The sequence below is a fragment of the Toxorhynchites rutilus genome, chromosome 2, assembly GCF_029784135.1.
Source record: "Toxorhynchites rutilus septentrionalis strain SRP chromosome 2, ASM2978413v1, whole genome shotgun sequence".
Lineage (NCBI taxonomy): Eukaryota > Metazoa > Arthropoda > Insecta > Diptera > Culicidae > Toxorhynchites > Toxorhynchites rutilus.
This window is the reverse complement of record NC_073745.1, coordinates 125,054,225-125,069,554: the sequence shown is the minus strand read 5'-3', so window position 1 is coordinate 125,069,554 and position 15,330 is coordinate 125,054,225. Positions and strand designations below refer to the sequence as shown.

General features: G+C 42.7%; 2 protein-coding genes across 2 annotated transcripts in view; both read left to right on the top strand.

Moving 5' to 3' along the window:
• LOC129767366 (reactive oxygen species modulator 1) overlaps positions 1 to 15,330 on the top strand; it is a 327,366-nt gene that overhangs the window by 154,519 nt on the left and 157,517 nt on the right. The window lies entirely within an intron of this gene.
• Positions 1 to 15,330, top strand: part of LOC129767353 (phospholipid-transporting ATPase ABCA3-like) — a 47,932-nt gene that overhangs the window by 183 nt on the left and 32,419 nt on the right. The window lies entirely within an intron of this gene.

Sequence of the window (15,330 nt, the reverse complement as noted above, 5' to 3'; positions counted from 1 at the left end):
AGTCATGTGTGAGTTGGAGACCGCCAGCAGATCTTGCTCGAGTAATATAATTGCTTGAACAACACAATGAAACCGAGCGGCTAGTATTGGCGTGCTTTTTTTCTCTTTGGTCAACTGAAGGCAGTCTACGCGTCAGCGTTTGTTGTTACGAGGAGAGAGAGAGGGAGAAACTGCAGCACTTCGGCGACCAGCAGCAACTCAATTTCAATAAGCCCAAAAGAGGTCTGCGTCTACACATACGCGAGGCGCAGACGATTCGTAATCACTCACTGTCTGAATCTTCAAGTGATCGTTCCTAATCGTTGGCGGCGTTGTTTGCAAGTGATCACATAATGATTAAAATGTTACCAGGTGCATTAGATTAGGCTGATGAAGATGCGATGATTGTATGTTGACGTGGGAAATGCGTACATGTAGATTACAACTGATAATCTGTAGCAACGTGTGATCTTCGAAAACAAGGATGCACGCCATTCGCAAATGCTTGTTCGTTTCGAACGACCGATCAAATGTCACGTGCGTTATCAAGCACAAACGCAGTGTGGTATAGAATTGATCACCAATACCCAAGTTATCCAGACACTGGAGACATTTTATATCTCCTAGTCTGGGAGTCTCCGAGGGTATACATCGTCATTTGAGCGAAAAAAACACGTGCTATTCCTTCGAACACTCGTCCGGATGCAACAGATACTGAGAAATTATTATATAAACTAGAAACAATGGTATTCAGCGTTACCACAAATTGATTATTAATAAGCATCTCTCGTGTGTGGATTATAACGATCAATGGTTGTGATGCTCTCAATGATATTCGTGGAACTTTTTTTCTGGACAATAGTTTTACTTGGGGAATTACCGAATGAAATGTCCAAAACATACTTTTGCTCACAAATGAATAATTTATGTAAAATATATTTCAGGAGATCATTCACATGAACTGCATTATTATTATTATCAATATAATTTGTGTATTCAATAATGTTTTAATGTGTAAACCTTTTTTCTGAGTCAATCTGAAGATCATCAAACGTTAATCTCTGATAATCGCTAAGCGTGGAAACACACTAGACGGCTCTACCGCGCGATTTTCACAATGACAAGTCGCAGCAGGAACTCGATGTAAAACACATTCAGCGGCTTTCGACGGTTTCACTATCTGCCATTATTATATGTTTATAGACGGATGCAAGACGATTCTATGGTACAAGGTACAACTGTTTGGACAGTAAGTGGATTAGAGAGGCGGTATATAAAGACAGAATGATGGGAAACGGAAGAGGGGATGTTTACCTGAGCGAGAGGGAGAGAGAACTTGATCACAAACGTCTGAAATATTGCATTTCTCTACAATTTGGATGGAATACGATTATCCGCAGCTACATGACCGCAGAGTGGAATTCACGTATTGGTTCACCTGAGAGTACATTTATTATTGCCTTGCTTTATTTTCACCTTTCAAAAGCGCATAAACACTAATACTCTCACAAAACCGTTGCGGCGCATCATCTCCATCGAGCCACCGCAGCGAATGGGGAACCGTACAACAGTGATTTTAGAATCGTACACACCCGCCCCGCCTTGTGTGTTTTATATCATACACATTCCATTATCGAGGCTCCGCGGCGGTTTGTCATTGCAAAATCCGCGCGGGAGAGCCGTCCAGTGTGTTCCTACGCTAAGCGTGGAAACACACTAGACGGCTCTACCGCGCGATTTTCACAATGACAAGTCGCAGCAGGAGCTCGATGTAAAACACATTCAGCGGCTTTCGATGGTTTCACTATCTGCCGTTATTATATGTTTATAGACGGATGCAAGACGATGCTATGGTACAAGGTACAACTGTTTGGACAGTAAGCGGGTTAGAGGGGCGGTATATAAAGACAGAATGATGGGAAACGGAAGAGGAGATGTTTACCTGAGCGAGAGGGAGAGAGAACTTGATCACAAACGTCTGAAATATTGCATTTCTCGTCAATTTGGATGGAATACGATTATCCGCAGCTACATGACCGCAGAGTGGATTTCACGTATTGGCTCACCTGAGAGTACATTTATTATTGGCTTGCTTTATTTTCACCTTTCAAAAGCGCATAAACACTAATACTCTCAAAAAACCGTTGCAGCGCATCATCTCCATCGAGCCACCGCAGCGAATGGGGAACCGTACAACAGTGATTTTGGAACCGTACACACCCGCCCCGCCTTGTGTGTTTTATATCATACACATTCCATTATCGAGGCTCCGCGGCGGTCTGTCATTGCAAAATCCGCGCGGGAGAGCCGTCCAGTGTGTTCCTACGCTAAGTGTTGCTACTTTTGTTACATGTGGCTCCATGTAGCGGATACTCTTGGGCATTTAGAAAACTTATGTTCCAGCGTCTCGATTTGCGTCAGCTCTCCCGCTGATGTGCAACAGTCCTCGATGTTTTGTGTTTTCGTTCACTAATAGGTAAGGGTGATACGTGTTTTTCGAATAAATATGTTGACACATGATTATCAGGCATAAAAATTCGCTAGGAGGAGGATCGTTTTGGAATAGAAAGAATCAGAAAAATGGAATAGCCATTTCTTTCAGGTGACAGTAATTGCAGTATTGGAACACGTGCTGGCAAGCCACGAAATAGAAACCTCTCTACTCTCTACTTTACTCTCTATCGCAGTCAGTCTTGCGGTGTGGAGGTTTTGTGGAGCTTTGAAAAACGCGATCCACCATGCTCTCGCTGTGGTGAACGTTTTCAGATTCATGACATGGTGCGACATGGTACTAAAACAAGGGTTCGAAAGCTTCATGAGCATATTCTGGATAATCCCAACCACTGCATTTTGATGTGCGACAAAACCTATTTCAATGGGACTCTAGAACGCTGTTGGCTGAGACCCCACCAAATCAGTTGGAGACAGTGTACCGACTATGGATACTACCAGGGATGCCAACCTTCCTGAATTTTCAGGATTTCCCAGACTTTTTGACACGTTCCCTGACATGCTGACAAACACTCAATTTTGTCTGATTTTTCTGAAATCCTGATTTTGTACTTTTAAGTTTTTCAGAACGAAGATTTTCCGTAAAAAAATATACTGGAGTCCCTGTCAAAGTTTTCTTGGTTGAAAATGATGGCTGTCATAATAGCTGTCCGGTCCGCTCATGTATAATGCTTAACAGTTCGGCTACAAAGTTCATAAGGTAGACGTCTAGATGGAGCCTCTTGCAAAAATCTACTTGACTTGATTGCTTCCGCATGCACTGTTTTCTCAAGATCTGGCCCCCTGCGATTATTTTCTGTTCGCAGACCTCAAGAGAGTGCTCGCTAGCAAGAAATTTAAGACCGATGATGAAGTGATTACCGAAACTGGGGCCTATTTTGGAAAAAACCGGTATTGAAAATTTGCAAGATCGCTATAATCGCTGTATCGCCCTCGAAGGCTATTAAAGGGTGTGTCACATCAAATTGCATCACCTAAAATACGCTGTAGAAATTCGCCCAGTAGACCGATCCTTTTGATAATTTTAGACAGTAAAATAAAAACTATTAAACAACTTTTGGCATTTTCTTTTTATTCATACTTTGATCCCAAGCCCGTATGCTCGCACCTTCCTCTTTACCCCGTCCATAAGGTTCTGTACAACGTCAGGTTGTAAATTTTTTTTGAACAGAAATCCATTTTCTCTTGAAGTCCGCCTCCGATTTGACAACTTTTGGGTTCTTCCGGAGGGCCTGCTTCATAATCGCCCAATATTTCTCTATTGGGCGAAGCTCCGGCGCGTTGGGCGGGTTCATTTCCTTTGGCACGAAGGTACCACTCCAACACGTCCTTTGAATAGTGGCACGAAGCGAGATCCGGCCAGAAGATGGTCGGGCCCTTGTGCTGCTTCAATAGTGGTAGTAAGCGCTTCTGTAGGCACTCCTTAAGGTAAACCTGCCCGTTTACCGTGCCGGTCATCACGAAGGGGGCGCTCCGCTTTCCGCAAGAGCAGATCGCTTGCCACACCATGTACTTTTTGGCAAACTTGGATAGTTTCTGCTTGCGAATCTCCTCCGGAACGCTGAATTTGTCCTCTGCGGAGAAGAACAACAGGCCCGGCAGCTGACGAAAGTCCGCTTTGACGTAGGTTTCGTCGTCCATTACCAGACAGTGCGGCTTCGTCAGCATTTCGGTGTACAGCTTCCGGGCTCGCGCCTTCCCCACCATGTTTTGCCTTTCGTCGCGGTTAGGAGCCTTCTGAACCTTGTATGTACGCAGGCCCTCCCGCTGCTTGGTCCGCTGGACGAATGAACTTGACAAATTCAGCTTATTGGCGACATCCCGGACCGAACTTCTCGGATCACGTCTAAACTGCTTAACTACGCGCTTGTGATCTTTTTCACTGACGGAGCATTCATTTTTGCCATTTGCATCTTTACCTTCCGGTCGATGGTTAGATTCTCGAAGTATCTTTTTAGTACTCTGCTGACCGTGGATTGGACGATTCCCAGCATCTTACCGATGTCCCGATGTGACAACTCCGGATTCTCGAAATGAGTGCACAGGATTAATTCACGACGCTCTTTTTCGTTCGACGACATTTTTCCAAATTTACGAAAAATTGACAGTGAAGCATGGCCAACGTGATCTATACACTCTTATCTGATTATAAGCGAAAGCTGAAGATATGATTCCTAAAAATTAAATTTCTACAGCGTTTTTTCCGTGATGCAATTTGATGTGACACACCCTTTATGTTGAGTAATAAAATTGAATTTTGCAAAAAAAAAATAGTTTTACAGTTTTACCTTATAAACTTTTCAGCCGAACTGTTACATTAAACTAAATTCTCCTGATACAAAGCTATATCTAACTTCATCGTACCTAATAGTCATTTCACGCTAAAGGTCACGAGCTCAATTTTTACTCCCGACATTATTCCGAAATGGAAGGTAAAAGTGACGAACCAGCCAAAAGTGTTGAAAGTCACTATAATACAGGAAGAAATGGTCATTAAAAATCGACTGAATAATATTTTCCCAAATGAGTGAATAAGTGAAAATTCCGAATCATTTTCACTACGCACAACTGTTTAGAGGCTTTTCAAAACAGTGCTAGATACTTTCATGAAACCAAAATATCTGAAGAATTTATGAAATAATAACGAAATTAAGTTAAAGACACAACATTACCTTGTATGATGTTTATGAACAAGCAGCCGCAATGTTATTCAATTAGTGAATAAGTGAAAATGGCGAATTATTTTCACTACGCACAAATGTTTAGAGGCTTTTCAAAACAGTGCTAGATAATTTAATGAAACCAAAATATCTGAAGAATTTACGAAATAATAACGAAGTTAAGTTAGAGACACAACATTACCTTGTATGATGTTTATGAACGAGCAGCCGCAATGTTATTGATGAAGGAATACGTTTCAGAGTGTAATATTACTCAAAAGAAACTTTAAGAATTCAAAGCCTAAAGACGCGTCCACATTACACTAATCGGCCTTGGCCGCCCGGTAAAGCCGACTAAATGTAGACGTACCGTGCCGAAAACCGACTCGAATCAAACCAAATCCAACCCGAAACAAGTGGGTCCGGTTCGATTCACTTTGATGGTGAAACTATATGAAATATATTATCGAATCAAATTAGATCAACATTGAAAAACATTCAACAATTTAACCACTGCTGATAGGTTTTCCTCATTCCAAAGTATTAAGAAAAATTCTGAATATTGATTTTTCTGCAATTCACTTAGTGATTTTTGGGAAAAAATATAAACGATCAAAAGAACCTGCAAATTTTTTTCAATGGAAAAAACTTCAACTCTATAGCCAGCATAAAAAAATACGACGGTTGGTTGGCTGGTAATTGATTGGTAAACGACTGGACTGAGCGTTCCATCGATACCTCTGCAGGCATAAAATAGACCCCATTCGTGGTCCTTAGCTTCTTGTCCAGTAACTCGGTTAACCAATCCCGGTGGGATCTTGGTCGTATGCTGACAGGGAAGGGGGCCTATCCGAGCGTCTGTTCACCATGGAGGTGCGGTTCAAAACAGCGTCTGTTCGCCATGTCAGGGGCGGCTGATCACTGTCTTTGTGCCCGCGGGGACTTTAAAAAGAGCTGTGCATGTCGGTCCTCCGGCGAGACCAGGGACAGACCCAACAAGCCGCCCTATAAAAACAAAAAGTTACAAATAACACAGAAGTAAATACGGATCGGAGCAATCGGCAAAGACCCAAGCGACGAAATACGGACTACGATTGGAAACTCGGAACATGGAACTGTAAATCGCTATGCTTCGCAGGTTGTGATAGGATAATATACGACGAACTCCAACCCCGTAACTTCGGAGTCGTAGAGCTGCAGGAACTTTGCTGGACAGGACAGAGGGTATGGAAAAGCGGACATCGTGGGGCTACCTTCTACCAGAGTTGTGGTACAAGCAACGAGCTTGGAACTGGCTTTGTAGTGCTGGGTAGTATGCGCCAACGCGTAATCGGCTGGCTGCCGATCAACGCAAGTATAAGTAGACTGAGGATCAAGGGTTTCTTCAACTACAGTATCACCAACATGCATTGCCCACACGAAGTGGGACCCGACGACGAAATAAAATCGTTCTACGCACAGCTGGAGCAAGTGTATGACAGCTGCCCACAGAGGGACGTGAAAATTGTCATCGGAGACATGAATGCTGTGATGCGGTGATAGGGCCGAACAGCCTGCATGTCGCATCAAATGATAACGGCTAACGATGTGTAAACTTTGCCGCCTCCCGTGGTTTGGTAGTCCGAAGTACTTTCTTTCCCCGCAAGGATATCCATAAAGCTACTTGGAGATCACCTGACCAACAAACGGAAAATCAAATCGACCACGTACTAATCAACGGAAAATTCTTCTCCGTCATCTTCAATATTCGTATGTATCGCAATGCGAATATAGATTCGAACCACTACCTAGTTGCAGTATGCATGCACTCAAAACTCTTAACAGTATATAACACGAGACGAAGTCGAACGCCGCGACACAACACTGAGCAACTAAGGGACAACGCTGTTGCCATGGAATACTCGCAGCGGCTGGAGGCAGCGCTACCAACAGAAGAGCAGCTAGGAGCTAACGTTGAACGATACAGACAGGCGGGAACAGGCAAAACTCGATCTTCCACACGAAAAAGTGCCAGCAGGAAGACAGGGATCGCGAAGCGATGGAACACCTGTACCACGCAAAAGACGCGCGAGAAACTTAACCGCTCGCGTAAAGGCTATGTGCCACAAGCCGATATGTGTCGAGATTTGGAGAGTAATCTTCTCACTAACGAGTGTGAGGCAACATTACGACGAATATCTTAACGGCGATGCAGTAGTGAATGTAAGCGGTACGACAATAGATCTAGGAGTACGTGCAGTCGATGACTGTTTTCCGGCCCCTGATCTCCAAGAAGTAAAGGAATAGATTGGGCGGTTGATAAACAATAAAGCCGCTGGTATCGATAATTTACCGAGCGAGCTACTAAAACACGTTGGTGAAGCACTAAGCATTGCACTGGGTAATCGTCAATATTTGGGAGGATGAGCGCTTACCGAAGGAGTGGATGGAAGGGATCGTGTGTCCAATCTACAAAAATGGTGACAAGCTGGATTGCTACAATTACCGCGCGATCACGCTGCTAAGCATCGCCTACAAGGTACTCTCTCAGATACTTTACCGCCGCCTATCACCGTTTGCAAAGGAGTTCGTGGGGCAATATTTGTTAATGACGTTTGCGTTTTTCTTAACAGTGTTAAGGCAATTATCTACGCAGATGATATGAAACTGTATATGGAAATAAAGAATGAAGAATACTTTCAAACATTCAAAAATGAAGTTGACATAGTTTATAATTGGTGCACTAAGAGTTTATTACAGCTCAATGTTAGGAAATGCACTTTGATTACTTTTACAAGAAGAAGAACACCATTGAACAATGGTGTTATACTGGGTAATCAACCCATCAGTAGATGTCAACGAGTAAGAGATTTAGGTGTGATCTTAGATTCGAAACTAACCTTCGTGGATCATTATAATACAATCATCCATAGAGCAAATAATATGTTGAGCTTCATTAAATGCTTTAGTTACCATTTCCACGATCCGTACACAATAAAAACATTGTATATTACATACGTCAGATCAATTCTCGAATACTGTAGTATTGTATGGTTCCCCTACATAACTTCACACGAAGACAGAATTGAATCTGTACAAAAACAATTTTTGTTATTTGCACTTCGTAAACTAGGTTGGTCTTCATATCATCTACCTCCATATGAAGCACGCTGTATGCTAATCAATATTAAATTATCCAGCCAGCTCTCTTTAGATTTTTAGTTTTATGTAAGTAGTTTCAAGTAGTATTAAGAATGTATCGGTCTACAATTTAGATTGACGACAATAAAATAAAAATAAAAAAAATATCAAGCGGGATTTATGGGTGCCCGAGGCCCACGGACCAGATTTTCGGGATAAGACATGTTCTGCAGAAATGTCGCGAGTTTTTGTTTCTTGTTTTTTTCAAAATCAAACAAAATCAATGCTTATTCTGCAAAATTGTCGATTGTCGTAATGAATTCACTTTTCATCGCCAGTAACGATTCGATGCAAAAATAAACCCTTTTTATGCCTTTGGAGCAATTCTTCGCACGTGAAAAACGGCATTCAACGGCTCGTGGCTTCAATTCATACGGCACCCAGTGTCCTATCTTTCGGATTATCCCCATTGCTTTTAAACGATCGGATATGGTTTGCTGAGCTACTCCAAGTGTATCTGCAAGTTCTTGTTGCGTTTGTCAATCGAGTAAAGTCACCAATTCTTTTTTGGCGGTCCGGAACGTTTTTCGTCTTCCAAGTCAAAACTACCACTTTTAAACCGTGCAAACGACGTCTGACACGTTCGCTCAGTTGGAGCATGGTCACCATAAACTTCCACCAAAATGCAATGACTTCCCGCAGCTTTTTTCTTCATACTGAAGTAACACTCCCCGCAAAAACACTCTCGTTGGTACGAAGTTCGACATATTCGAAGTGGCTAAAAACTATGTTGTTTACGCTTCAACTTTTTGACATACACTGAAAAAGATGCGCAATGACAGTAGCTTTCCAATGAATGTCTGGAAATTTGATTCACTGGAATAATAATCAAGTTACGCCATCTGTTATAAAAACCGAAAAAACTTACCGGTACACCTAATAATTCTAGTTGAACCGATCTCTATAGCTCTATTTTATTGTTATAGATATAATCGTGTGAAAGCTTTCGGTATAATTTTTTAGCTGTTTGGTTTGCTTGTTGCAATCCTGATACTTTGCTTTGGTAAACATTTCGGCAACGTTTCAAAATATGCAATTCGAAACATATGACGTTCGAGAAAGAACTCGATTCGAAAAGATTCTATCGATTTACGAAATACGAAAATTTGATATCGTGTAAGCTTCGAGGCCTGTAGGCCGAACATTCGGCTCTTTATTTGCAAATTTGAAACTGGGAGAAACTGCATGTGTGCATGAAGCTAAAAATGGGAGCAATAAACGCATTTTTACAAAAAAAAAGAGCTATGGTTAAATGATTATTTATGACTTACTTGTCTACTGTGGAACTGTAGAACTGATAGAAGTACAAATCAAATTAAACAAAGCAAAAGAGACGAAACTGAATTAAACCTTTCACGTGAAGCTCATGACACCTTTTGGAACAGTTTCAATGAAGTGGAAAATGAAAATGATATTCAGTTCCCATTTAAAGCAAATCCATTAGTAATGAAATCGACTGTTATGCGAAAACATTTCGAAACGATCGCAATAACATTCCTTACGTTTGGTGGTCATCAAACTCTAAGCAGTACCCCCAATTGACAAGGTTTGCTAGAGATTATCTTCCAGCTCCTTGCAGTAGTGTTTACAGCGAAAGAATGTTCTCTGAAGCTGGCCCGGTGTCCGAAGCAAAGCGTAATCGGTCGGTGAAAAAAAATTATAATAAAAGTAATAGTGATAATAAATTAATGTTATGAGTTAATATTAACTCATTTTAGAAAAAAATGTATGACTGATTTTATGCTAATGAGAAATTATTCATTTTTTTTCTAATATCTGGTAAATATTGGCCGGATAGTATGACCTATGATTTTCTGCTAATTAACCCTCTTATACTCGAGCATACGGTCTCACAGATCGAGAATCAATCATTTTGCTTTAGGAGGATGAATTAACTGTTCAATAGCCAATAGCCAGTAAATGAAGCTGAAGAAAAAATATTTTCTGGAGTTTTTTAATTTAATTATATTATTTTTTACTTTAAATAAATACCAGTAACGCCTACAAATACACAATAACAAAATTACAGAGACACGCACCATGCTCGAGTATAGGGATTATGACTTTGCGTACTAGTACGGGAGAGTTGGAACTTTATTTTATCGTCTAGTACAGGGGTTCTCAAAGTGGTCGATATCCCTTGGGGTCAATATCGGTTTCCTAGGGGTCGACGAGATCTAAAGATCGACCCCTGTTAATTAACATAAGTTCATATTTGAAACTTTCAAGATACTGCATAAGTTGTGTTACGTGAACCAACTTGTTATGACAATGACTAATATTGTTGACGATTCAGCCCCACATTTAGCAACCTTGCCGTTATCAGTGCCACTCACTGGCTAGATAAGGGAACTGACACAGGTATAAGCAAACGAGATCGGTTGAATGCTTGACGTAAAAAAAAAGAAGTTTTTTTGTTACTTGAGGAGAAAGAATGAAAGGTTGTATTCAATTCGATTCAATTATAGAAGTGTTCAATATTTTCTGAAGTGAATAATTAACACTATATTATAGCTGTCGTAGGTAGATAAAACTTATTATTATTGCGTACATATTCCTAAAGATTAAACTATGTTTCCATAGCAATCCCAGGAGTAAACGCACGCACAATTGAATTAGGTTAGCCTAATTCAATATATTTTAGAAGACCCCAAAAGGGAAGCCAAGATTTGTTCGGGGAGTAATAAGGCTTGAAGCCGTACCGAATTTGTAAGTTCATACATACGATAGACTTACACAATATGTAATTATCATCCAATAAATTTCTAGCTTGAAGCATTACGCTAAAAAGAATCGGCGATTGATTTTATTCCCGAACATAATCTTCAAGAAAATCGTTTAAGATGATCGAGGAAAGTTCTCAATATGATCCCGAGAACGCGTACAGTTGTGTCGCTTGCGAGCGGCCAGACTCGGCTGAGGATATTGTACAATGTGAAAATTGTAACGGTTGGTGGCACTACTCATGCGCAAACGTAACCGCTGCCGTCGCAGATGTTACGCATTGGGTATGCAAGAAATGCTCACCGTCACCACCGCCACGATCCACATCCATCAAGACGACATTGAGGAAATTGAGGCGAGAGATCTAGTTCAGCATGTTGAAAAGTGAGTTGGCGATTCAGTTGCGGCGCTTGAAGCGGATAAATCGCACGTCAAGTCAAAAAACCCAGCCAAACATGTGTCAGAACGCACTGCAGATGTTCCGAAAACCGACAAACGTTCGAATGAGGAAGAAGAAGGTGCAGTAGGCGGAACCATGGTACATGGGCCTATTCTTCCCCCACCAAATCCTTCATCGAAACTACGCGATCCTGCTCTCGGTAACGTTGAGGATAAACCGGGCAAAAAGCCTGAAAATAATAAAGATACATTGAAGTTTGCGAAAGAGAAAACTAAGGGACTCAGTGAGGACTATCACCTACTAAAGATGCAACTACGCAAGTGTGAAGAGGATTCAAAAATTGATCGCCAGAACCTTCACAAGCTTCAACAGCAACTTCGTGAGTTACAGCTAAAGCAATACCGTTCAGAACCAAGAGCAACAGAAAATCAGTTTGCACCGCCATTACGTGAGGTGTCGAGAGGGGCGATTCCTAAGGTTAAACCGTCAGTTCAAAGCGAGTGCGCACGATCGAAGGGCCTTTTGCATCCGACCACACGCGATCTAGATATAACTGATCCATTCCAAACACGTGCTCATGGGCAGCCGCGTAACAATTTCCCGCGCTCAACTGAAATTGGGCCATCTAGCACACCACAGAACTCACGCGAAAGAGACGACACTTTGTTCCGCCAAATGCATCGGCCGTCGCCAGAACAATTAGCTGCAAGGCAGGTGATGCCTAGAGACCTACCAGACTTCTCCGGGGACCCGGAAGAGTGGCCATTGTTTTTAAGCAGCTACAGCAATAGTACCTCTGCGTGTGGGTACAGCAATGTGGAAAACCTTGCTCGGTTGCAGCGTTGCCTAAAAGGCAATGCTCTCAAATCAGTACAATACAATCTGTTAAATCCTGAATCTGTACCAGATGTCATACGCACACTTCGAACGCTTTACGGACGTCCCGAAGTGATAATCAGTAAACTTATTAAGAGTGTGCGCGAAGCTTCAGCACCGAGATCAGAACGGTTAGAAACCCTCATTGATTTCGGAATGGCAGTGAGAAATCTAGTAAACCATCTTATCGCTGCCGACCAAACAAATCACCTATCCAACCCGGTTCTTTTGCAAGAGCTGGTGGAAAAGTTGCCGTCTAGTGTGAAGATGCAATGGGCTCAGTACTTGGTTCAGTTTCCCGTTGTGACACTACAGACGTTTAGCGATTTCATGTCCTCTGTGGTAGAGTCAGTGAGCAAAGTTGTCCTATACACCGGCGATCAGTACCAAAAGCCAGAAAAACCCAAACCAAGGGAAAAGGGATACATATATTCGCATACTGAAGTTGTAGAAAATTCGCAAAATAATACAGATCCATCTACATCCTGCTTGGTTTGCGGTAAGCGTGGTCATCGTATCAAAGATTGCGAGGCCTTCAAGAGAAGCAGCGTTGATAGCCGATGGAAAACCGTTTCTTCTTTGAAGCTTTGCCGCTGCTGTTTAGGCCAACATGGACGAAGGGCGTGTAGGAATTCGGCTCGTTGCGAGGTCGATGGCTGTCAATTCCGTCACCATAGAATGCTGCACTCAACAACGCCAAATATTGGCAAAACTATTATTCCAAAAGTTACAGAGCGCCACACTTATCATCACAGTGGACAGTCTGTGTTATTTCGAATCCTACCGGTGACCGTTTTCGGTCCATCAACGTCGATCGATACCTTCGCTTTTCTAGATGAAGGGTCATCAGCTACTTTGATGGAACAAGGATTAGCAGAGCAGCTAGGTATACAAGGTCCTGTTGTTCCTCTCTGTTTGAAATGGACTGCAGACGTGTTTCGTTCGGAACAGACTTCGCAGATGGTTTCGTGTGAAATATCGGAGCCAGGTTGCCGAAAGAGATATAGCTTGAAGAACGCTAGAACTGTGGAAAACCTAAATTTGCCACCTCAAACGCTCTGTTTTGAAGAACTGGAAAGCAAGTACCACCACTTAGCAGGATTGCCGATTCGCAGTTATGAGAAAGCCGTACCTCAACTGCTTATCGGATTACGTGATCTGTCCCTTGCGGTTCCCCAAAAAATTAAAGAAGGAAATGGAGGACCGATAGCGGTGAAAACACGTGTAGGTTGGTGTTTGTATGGAAATCTGTCAGGTGATACATATACGCAACAGTTCAGTTACCACATCTGCGAATGTGACAGTGCTATGGAACTAGACAAGTTGATCCACGATTATTTTGAAGCAGAAGATACTGGAGTCCGACCAGGTGAACCATTAGAGTCAGAAGAAATTCAGAGGGCGAGACAAATTCTTGAACGAACAACGCATAGAGAAGGTGACCGCTTCGTCACGGGACTTTTGTGGAAATACGACCACATCGAGTTTCCCGACAGTTTTCCGATGGCCGTACGGCGTTTGGAATGCTTGGAGAGGCGAATGGCTCGTGATGCTGCACTAAGAGAAAATATTCATAGACAAGTGCACGAGTATCAAGAGAAGGGCTACGCCCATCGTTCCAGTGCAGCTGAATTGGAAGTAGCAGATCCCAGACGTACATGGTATCTCCCATTAGGCGCAGTCACCAATCCCAAGAAATCGAACACGGTACGCTTAATCTGGGATACGACCGCAAAAGTGGATGGTATATCACTCAACACCTTCCTCCTCTCCGGACCCGATCAGCTGGTGCCTTTGCCATCGGTTCTTTTCCGGTACCGCCAGTATCCAGTGGCGGTCAGCGGTGACTTAAAAGAAATGTTTCACCAAATTCGAGTGACCGCAGCTGATCGTCACTCGCAGCGCTTTCTTTGGCGTGACAGCCCAGATAAAACTCCGGAAACTTTCGTCATGGATGTTCTGACCTTCGGAGCGACAAGTTCACCATCGTCAGCCCAGTTCGTGAAGAACATCAACGCGAGAGATTTCGAGGCTAAATTTCCTAGGGCGACGGAGGCTATCCAGAGAAGCCATTACGTTGATGACTTTCTCGACAGCTTCGAGAATGTGCACGAAGCTGGACAGATTGCTGAGCAAGTTCGTAACGTACACTCGAAGGGAGGCTTCGAGATTCGCAACTGGTCAAGCAATAAGCAAGAGGTTCTGGAACATCTGGGAGAAAAAGCAAAAAATTAAATAAAAAACTTCACTGAAGTAGGCAGCGTCGATTTCGAACGGGTTCTCGGAATGCTTTGGTTACCCGAAAATGACGTGCTGAGCTTTTCAACGTCATTCAGGGAGGAAATAGCATCGTTGATTGTGTCGAAAATGAGACCAACGAAGCACCAAATACTCAAGACCGTCATGAGTCTGTTCGACCCACTTGGGCTTTTAGCATCATTCTTAGTACACGGCAAAATAATAATGCAAGATGTATGGCGCAGTGGAATACGTTGGGACGAGTGTGTTGATGTCAAAATTGATGAGAGATGGCGAAAATGGATTGAATTATTCGACCGGGTCAGCAAAATACAGATACAGCGGTGCTATTTCAGAGATGCCAGCGTCGAGCGGTACAGAACTTTGCAAGTACACTTGTTCGTAGACGCTAGCGAGGTAGCATACTCGGGCGTGGTGTACTTCAGAATTATTGATGCGGAAGGAAAACCACAGTGTTCGCTGGTGGCTGCGAAAACTAAGGTTGCACCTTTAAAGTACATGTCGATACCACGCTTAGAGTTGATGGCAGCCCTCCTAGGAGCTCGACTACTGACGTTTGTTGCGGAGAACCATACGGTTCCAATTTATCAACGATTCTGCCTGGCTGCGCTCAGAACACCGCAAGTACAAACAATTTGTTGCTTGTCGCGTTGGAGAAGTTCTGTTGTTGACAAAAGAAAACGAATGGAGGTGGGTGCCGAGTAGATCCAACATCGCTGATGAAGCCACGAAATGGGGGAA